This window comes from Furipterus horrens, unplaced genomic scaffold (assembly GCF_987537825.1).
Source record: "Furipterus horrens unplaced genomic scaffold, mFurHor1.1.pri manual_scaffold_8, whole genome shotgun sequence".
NCBI classification, from domain to species: Eukaryota; Metazoa; Chordata; class Mammalia; order Chiroptera; family Furipteridae; genus Furipterus; species Furipterus horrens.
This window is the reverse complement of record NW_028327178.1, coordinates 47,259,127-47,264,904: the sequence shown is the minus strand read 5'-3', so window position 1 is coordinate 47,264,904 and position 5,778 is coordinate 47,259,127. Positions and strand designations below refer to the sequence as shown.

The window sequence follows — 5,778 nt, the reverse complement described above, 5'->3', positions numbered from 1 at the left end:
TTACTCGGCTCTGAGTATTAACAGTTAGCCATGTGAAGACTTAAGTCAATTGTTCTATGTAGAGAAATAAAAAAGCAAAGATCCTGAGGTAGAAAGGAGATGAGCACATTGAAATAATGATTAAAAGATCAATTTGACTGGAGGATAGGGGGTGATTGGGTAAAAGTAAGTGGAAACAGGACCCAGATTCAACAGGGCTTGTTGGTTTCAGTTTTATTTCAAGATAAACAGCAAATCATTGAAGTTTCAGGAAGATGAATGACATGAATAAACTGATATTTTCTAAGTCCACACTGCCAGCTGTATGGAGATTAGATGAACAAGAGCAAGACTGGAAGCAGGAAGACCACTTAGGTAACCAGCATAGACCACTCCCACCTTGACAAGATGACTGCTGGTCCCCATGGAGATGAACTGTGGGGACAGAGTTAAGATCATGTTCCAAAAATGTAATTGACAGGAGCTGCTCATGGATTAGATATGGTGGGTAGGAAAACTGAAGAGTTCAGATGATTTCTTATTTTTAGCTTACACAAAGGGGTGCCCCAAAACCCTGGAATTATCTATAAAAATTGTATTCATTCTTACATGTTTAAACTTAAGTCACCTTCAAAGTACTCTCCATTTGATGCAATACACCTACAGACTTTTTTTCCATGCCCAAAACAGATTTTGAACACATCGATTTTGATGCCTTTTAGTGCTTCTGTCATTTTTTGTTTCACTTCTTCCACATCAGCAAAAAATTTCCCTTTGAGGACTTGTTTCATTCTGGGGAACAAACCAAAAAAAAAAGTCACTGGGGGTGAGATAGGATGAATAAAGAAGTGGGGCATGGATAAGTCATGCCATTCTTTAAAATCTGCTGAACACTCAGCGCAATGTGTGCAGATGTGCTCATAAGTCACTCATCATGAAATGGGCAAACACATTGAAAAATTCTTGAAAAAAATTCACTGAAACCGAACGCAGCCTCTTACAGCAACGCCACCTGCTACACTGACACAGATGGATTCCTAGAATACTCACCTAGTGGGGAAAGCCTGTACTACAAGGGGCCCACCCTCCAGAAGATAATTCCAGGTTTTTTGGGGCCCCCCTCATAAACTGGATGGATGATAGTGACATTTATTAAGAAGAGAAAGACAAAAGGAAAAACAAGTTTATGAGAGAAAATTAAGAATTCTCTTTTGGATGCTTATCACTAAGAAGCCTGTTTGACATACAAGTTGAAATATCAAGTAGGCTGTTGGACATAGAATCTTTGGCACAGGAGGAAACCAAAGGCAAAATTGTATTTGCTATAGCACTGTCTCATGTTAGAAGCTTCTCCTTACCCAGGTATCACTCTTTGCATGTAGGAGTTTTAAACAAGCTTAACCCAAGGAGTGACTTGGGTTGCTACTCGATGAAGAAATATCCCTGAGTTTCAAGAATCAATTTGGCTTTTGGATCTCATAGTTCATAACAGTCACCAGAATTAATGAATACCCAAACTGTCATTGGGTACTTATGTATACAGTACTTAGAGTGTAACCAGAAGAAACTACTAAGTGCCTAGCACACAGAAGTACATAAAGGCTTGTTGAGGTTCTCTGCTCATCCAGTTCAATGGACTGCTGCATTTCCCTGTGCAGTGCCAGCCTCAACCCTCAGACACAATGGTGAAGGTCGGAGTGAACAGATCTGGCCGTATCAGGTGCCTGGTCACCAGGGCTGCTTTTTACTCTGGCAAAGTGGATATTGTTGCCATCAATGACCCCTTCACTGACCTCAACTACATGGTCTACATGTTGCAGTATGATTCTGCTCATTGCAAGTTCAAAGGCACAGTCAAGGCTGAGAATGGGAAGCTTGTTGTCAATGGAAAGTCCATCACCATCTTCCAGGAGCGAGATCCCACCAACATCAAATGGGGTGAGGCTGGTGCTGAATATGTTGTGGAGTCCATTGGGGTCTTCACTACCATGGAGAAGGCTGGGGCTCACTTGAAGGGTGGAGCCAAGAGGGTCATCATCTCTGCCCCTTCTGCTGATGCCCCATGTTTGTGATGGGTGTGAACCAAGACAAGTATGACAACACCATGAAGATTGTCAGCAATGCCTCCTGCACCACCAACTGCTTGGCCCCCCTGGCCAAGGTCATCCATGACAACTTTGGTATCGTGGAGGGGCTCATGGCCACAGTCCATGCCATCACTGCCACCCAGAAGACCATGGATGGCCCCTCTGGGAAGCTGTGGCGTGATGGCTGAGGGGCTACCCAGAACATCATCCCTGCTTCTACTGGCGCTGCCAAGGCTGTGGGCAAGGTCATCCCTGAGCTGAATGGGAAGCTCACTGGTATGGCTTTCCGTGTCCCCACCCCCAATGTGTCGGTTGTGGATCTGACCTGTCGCTTGGAGAAAGCTGCCAAATATGACGACATCAAGAAGGTAGTGAAGCAGGCATCAGAGGGCCCCCTCAAGGGTATCCTGGGCTATACTGAGGACCAGGTTGTCTCCTGAGACTTTAACAGTGACACCCACTCCTCCACCTTTGATGCTGGGGCTGGCATTGCCCTCAATGACTACTTTGTAAAGCTCATTTCCTGGTATGACAATGAATTTGGCTACAGCAACAGGGTCGTGGACCTTATGGTCCACATGGCCACCAAGGAGTAAGAGCCCCCTGGACCACCAGCCCCAGCGACAGAAAGAGAGGCCCTCAGCTGTGGGGGAATCCTTGCCCCAAACTGATCCCCCAACATACTGAGAATCTCCTGACCTCTAGTTGCCATCCTAGACCCCCTAAAGAGGAGAGGGGCTTAAGGAGCCCTACCTTGTCATGCACCATCAATAAAGTTCACTGTACACCCCCCCAAAAAAAGGCTTGTTGAAAGGTTTCCTTTAACTTATTTATTTTCTATTCAGGTTAGAATGGTATTAGGAAGTATGAGTCTAATTTTCCTTCAGGAAAACAACAAAAAAAGCTACTTACCAATTCCTAAACCAGTGATTCTCAGCCCTTAATATTGTGTGAATCACTGGGTTTATGTTGAAATGCAGATTCTGATTCAGTCAGCTGGGTGCAGTGTGTGAGATGCTGCATTTCTAACGATCTCCCAGGTATTGTCAAAGCAGCTGGCTCTCAAATCACACTTTGAATCGCAGGTGATATAATCTAATCAGGTAAACTTTCATGAAACAGACAAGATTAAATGGGCAGGGCTTTCACAGTGAAATATGACCATAGAGGCTGCTGTCTCCTATTGCTCCCTACAACTTAATTAATTAATTGATTGATTGATTTATATTGGGGTGAGTTGGTTTCTATAGCAATTGTTTTTTACTTTATCATTTGACACCCACAATTCATTGCCTTATATTGTTAGTTATCATTTTATGCTGTCTTATTTTTTCAAACAAAACTAAAATTGCCTAGAGATCAAGGACAAAGCTGTATAATTTTTTGTATTAATAGTCTCAACACTCAATTCCTGTGTTAACTAATGGATTTTCCTGGTAGGAACTATAGGCCCATTAGTATTAGATTCATACAGAGATAGCAATATGGCTTTTGCCATGAAGCTTGAAGTTGAAGTCAGATAGATTTATAGTTATACTACATGCAATACAGAAAGTATATGTCTTGTTAAAAATCTAGGTTAATTGCATAACAGGATTGCTCTAAAAATTGAGTAATTCAGTAAAGAACTATTTCAGAGCACCTGGACCTTTAACTGCTTCTCAATTATGAAGGGATTACATAAAACTGTGCCCTGGCTGGTTTAGCTCAGTGGATTGAGCGTCGGCCTGCGAGCTAAGTGTCGCTGGTTCGATCTTCCAGTCAGGGTACATCAGAGAAGGAAAACTCTGACTCCAAAAAACCTCCGCTGCCTTGCGGCATACCTCTTCAGGGGAAAGGCTAAGGGAGTAAACCCTGACAGAAAATCCGGAGCCGGAGTCCCTAAGGCGGTTTGACGTTGTAGTCAACACCGGCAACTCCTGCGGCGCACCTGAACCCAAGCTGTATTGACTCCGTCTTTCCCTTGGACCCTTCAGCTGCGAAGAGAGGGGGGGTCTGCTGCATGGGCAACAGCAGACCCTCCATATCACCCTGCCCAGGCTCTGTAGCTTCAGCGTCATCGCAAGATGTCGATTCAACACGGGAGGAGACAGATACGATGTCACTCCCGAGTCGGACTGCACAGCCATTCTCGGCGGTGCAGATAGACTCTTAAGAAGCTACACCATCGTCTCTCGAGACGGACGGCTGCCGACGACGACGACGACGACGACATAAAACTGTACATGCATATTTTTAAAAATTAAGCAATAATCATGAATATTATCCAAAATAATAAAGTAACAGTAAGTAGCTACTTGAAGTGAATTACCAGGAACATTTTCATGATTATTCTTTAATTAATTGCTCCATAATCTGAAAGCTTCTCTGCCTCTGTGTGCATGGCAGCATAATGTTATACTTCCTTCTCCAGAATTCACTAACAGCTGAACAGTTTGTTCACTATGGTATGGCAGTGAAAGAAACATTTAGTTGTGTAGGAGAACAACTTATGTGTGGTTGCCACTTGGACTTCAGTACTGAATTACATACTGCAATAAATAAGACCATTGTCTGAGTGACTGCCATCTCTCTGGAGGCCATCACTTTCCCCCTGTGCTCACTGGGAAGAGAGTTCTGGGCACGGAAGCCAGAGCAAGGCCACTTGAGAACTCTGAAGACACCAGCTCTGATCTCTGTCCTGCAGCATCCCAGAGATGCTACTGTAAGTGGTGGCTCTGTCCAATAACAGCCAAGAGGAAATGTAACTACAGCTGACTTCTAATTTTTCAGAAGTGTCAATTACACAGCTGGTCATTCTTTAATAAACACTTTTAAAACATCTTTTTGGTTAAGTGCTATGCTTGGCTCTAGATAAAGACACAGGGGACAGGATCTCTCTCTTTAGGAGCTCATAATTCACAAAAATGTAGCTCTGAGAGGTCTAGACCTTCATTTGGCTTGTTCTCACTGTGTCCTCCAATCCAAGTGAGTGCTTACTTGGCTTATAATAAGTCTTCAAAAATATTTATTAAGTGTATGGGTGGATGGAAAGATGAATTTAGTGGGAGCACAGATACATAAATAATTAACTTCTGGTTGATAGACTACTTTATATTAAATTATACCAAAGCTACAATTCATAGAGTCCTCACCAAGCTATGTGCCAGGTATTGTCTTATAAACTCTGTACATTAACTATTTTAATCCTTACAGTCACATCCAAGTACCTGTTACGTTTCACAGCATTGCACATGTGAAGGCATTGTGTGAGGAGAAGTCATGCATTGTACCCAAGCTCATACTGTGTTGGTGATAAAGTGAAAACTCAGATTAGAGCTGCTGACTCTAGAACTTTTAACTATGGCACTATACTATTCTTTCTTCCAACTTTCAAAATAGCCAGAAGTTCCCAAATTGTGATTAAAAATATAAAGGCAAAAGGCAAAATAGTGAGTAATTTTTTTTGCCATGGGACATGCTAAGTGTGATAGCAAGATAAATCTTTATCCTGTTGTTAGATTGCTCTTCTTTCTTCATAGTTTTCCTATAGTCTGAGCCTAAGGAAGAAGCAGGAAAAAGATCTGAGCTGATTCACCCATTTATTGGAAGAATCAAGATGACCAAGCTTTCCTTGGAGAAAATTTCCATTTTCTTCAGTAGGCCAAAGTCAGATGCACTCCTTCAAGACATGTTACAATGGAAAACTTCACCATCATCAGTTTTTAATATG

General features: G+C 42.6%; 1 pseudogene; it reads left to right on the top strand.

Annotated features, from left to right (window-relative positions):
- Positions 1–1,661: 1,661 nt before the first annotated feature.
- Positions 1,662–2,693, top strand: LOC150002858 (glyceraldehyde-3-phosphate dehydrogenase pseudogene; annotated as a pseudogene).
- Positions 2,694–5,778: the final 3,085 nt, after the last annotated feature.